This window comes from Cebus imitator, unplaced genomic scaffold, assembly GCF_001604975.1.
Source record: "Cebus imitator isolate Cc_AM_T3 unplaced genomic scaffold, Cebus_imitator-1.0 Scaffold263, whole genome shotgun sequence".
Lineage (NCBI taxonomy): Eukaryota > Metazoa > Chordata > Mammalia > Primates > Cebidae > Cebus > Cebus imitator.
Genome location: NW_016107578.1, coordinates 1,967,668 through 1,970,924, shown reverse-complemented (window position 1 = coordinate 1,970,924; position 3,257 = coordinate 1,967,668).

The window sequence follows — 3,257 nt, the reverse complement described above, 5'->3', positions numbered from 1 at the left end:
GCCTGGAGGAAGGGGCTGAGTTGGGTGGGGGGAGGTGGGGGCCTGGAGGAGGGGGCTGAGTTGGGTTGAAGAGGAAGGGGCTAAATTGGGTTGAGGGGTGTTGGAAGGAGTGGAGGGGGTAAGGAATGGGGCCTTCGGAGGGATGGGAGCATGGGGTGGTGGAGTTGAGGAGGGGAGAGCTCACTTCCTCGCCAGCCTCTGCGGCATCAGCAACAGCTGTTATTTATTGAGGGCTGGGCCTGGCTCAAACCAGCATTTATTGGGTGCCTCCGGTGTGCCAGGCTTGGTGCCTGGGGCGAGAAATAAGTCCCAGCTTGGCCCCACCCTCTCTGAACTCTTCAGGGGTTTGATGGGTCCTTGGCCTGGCCTTAGTTTCTGTTCCTTAACTCCTTCGCCGTGATGTAGGCCTGGTTGGTCCCATTTCACAGATGAGGAAACTGAGGCCACAGAGAGGGGAAGGGTGAAAATTCTGTTGGAACTGGAGCCCCCTCTGTGTCTTGGTCACCCCTGGGTCTCGTTCCATAAAATGAACTAAAGCATGAATGAGGAGGACCTGGATGGTTGGGACAGGGCTGAGATTTGAACCCCAGGTGGCTGCTACAGTGCCTGGTTCCAGGGCAGGACGGTGACCCCCAGGCCTCACAATTCCAGGCCTTTCCCAGGAATGCCCCCCAGGGAGCTGGCCAGAGCCTTGGCCTTGGCCTTCTCTGAGTCTGGGTTTACTCATCCACACCGTGGGGGTAATAACAGCCTTCGCCTGGCTGGAGTAGGGGGTGGAGGAAGGGTTTCATTCTGCAGCAAAGATTTGTTGTGACACACTGGGTTCTGGGGACACAGCTGGGACCAGAGAGGGCAGCTTCCCAACTCAGAAGTTTTCCTTTTGAACTTGGAATGACATGTCAGGATTCATGCATACAGTAGTTGCTGCATTAATACCAGACTCTTGGAGTTCTCACCACACTACCTTACCCCAACCTCCTGGGACTCCAGGCTAGACTAGAGGGGCGGCCTCCACCCTCCTGTTTGCTCCGTACACTCACTGCTTCCCACCAGGGCCTCTCGGGGCAGGCTGCGGGGGGTGCATTTGAGGAATGCGTCTTAAATCAGCCATTTCTGGCCTTTGCTGACTGTTCTTCCACTACCTATGTGGGGCCCTCTTCCTCCATCAAAGAGGAGGTGACTCACTTTCTTGGTTTGCCTTAGATGATAAAGGCTCCCACTGTTAGCCTCATGACTGGTCCAGCCACCTGTCCCTACTTTGTTTTTTTCAGAGTCTTGCTGTATCGTCCAGGCCAGAGTGCAATCTTGGCTCACTGCAACCTCTGCCTCCGGGGTTGGTTCAGGTGATTCTCCTGCCCCAGCCTCCCGAGTAACTGGGAATATAGGCCCGCGCCGCCATGTCCAGCTAATTGTATTTTTAGTAGAGTTGGAGTTTACCATGTTGGCCAGGCTGATCTTGAACTCCTAACCTCAAGTGATTCGACTGCCTTGACCTCCCCAAGTGCTGGGATTAGAGGCGTGAGCCACCATGCCTGGCCCACCTGTCCCTCCTCTTAATGATGGGTGGTTTCCAGACCACACTGGGAATTTCACAGCTGCTTTGAGCCAGGCGCTCCCAGGTTCTGGCACTTCCTAGCTGTGAAACCTCTCATTATAATTACTCTGTGAAACTTTGACGCTACATCCACCGCTTCCCACCACAGCCTCAGACTTTGCTGGGGGATCTCTTGTATGGGCCTCTAGGGCCTGGCAGATTGTTTAGGGGATGGCACTGTCCGCACCTGGAGTTCCCGGTGAGCTGTGTTGGGGCTTTTCCAGTGAATCTTGGGAAGCAGACCTTTGTGTCTTTTTCATTTGAGACAACATCTTGCTCCATTACCCAAGCTAGAGTGAGAGGGTGTGACTACAGCACATTGCAGCCTTGCACTTCTTGGCTCAGGCGATTCTCCCACCTCAGCTTCCTGAGTATCTGGGACTGCACATGTGAGCCATCATGCCCAATCAAGTTCTTTAAAAAAAAAGTTGTTTTTCCTCAGATAGTCTTACTCTGTCACCCAGGCTGGAGTAAAGTGGTATGATCTTGGCTCATTGCAAGTTCCACCTCCCAGGTTCAAGCGATTCTCCTGCCTCAGCCTTCTGAGTGGCTGGGATTACAATCACAGGCCACCATGCCCAGCTAATTTTTGTATTTTTAGTAGAGTTGGGGCTTTGCCATCTTGGCCAGGCTGGTCTTGAACTCCTGTCCTTAAGTGATTCACCCACCTCAGCCTCCTAAAGTGTTGGGATTGCAGGTGTGAGCCACCTTGCCTGGCCTCAAATGGTAGAGACAGGTTCTCTATTGCTCAGGCTGATCTTGAACTCCTGGTCTCAAGCAGTCTCCCTGCGATACACAGCTGTGAGCCAGCACACCTGGCCTGACTTTTGTGTCTTGAGTGGGATGGATTTGAAGCTGAGTCTCTATCTTAAGACGACAGCCTCTTATATGAATGAACCCAGCTGGGAACAGTGGCTCACGCCTGTAATCTCAGTGCTTGGGAGGCCAAGGCAGGCGGATTGCTTGAGCTCAGGAGTTCGGGACCAGCCTGGACAACATGGCCAGACACCATCTCTATTAAAAATACAGAGAAATAGCCAGGGCCAATGGCGAGGGATGGAGGGGACACGGAGTCTTGCTCGTTCGCTCAGGCTGGAGTGTAGTGGCGCAATCTTGGCTTACTGTAATCTCCGCCTCCTGGGTTCAAGCGATTCTCCTGCCTCAACCTCCTGAGTAGCTGGGATTACAGGTGATGATGATACAGAGAAATAGCTAGGGCACTGTGGTGCATGCCTGTGGTCTCAGCTACTAGGGAGGCTGAGGTGGGAGGTTGCTGTGAGCTGAGATTGGGCCACTGCACTTCCGCCTGGGCGACAGAGTGAGACTGTCTCAGAAAAATAAAAAATGAATGAAGTCATCAGTTGGAGGAGAGTAATGGCTCTGGGGCCATCATCATTTGAGCCCTGAGCAAGCTGTACCTGAAGCCCATAGCTGGACTTTAATCCAGTCACACTCTGTTGAGCACTATATTGTGTCAGGTGCTGATCCAGGTATTGGGGACACATCCAGGAACAACAATCTCCACCCCACAAAAGTCACTCTCATGCCTCAAGGCCTTTGCCCTTGCTGTTCCCTCTGCCTGGAACACCCTCCCTCCCCACACCCTATATTCCATGGCCAATTCTGTTTCATCTTTGAAGTTTTTTTTTTTTTTTTTTTTTTT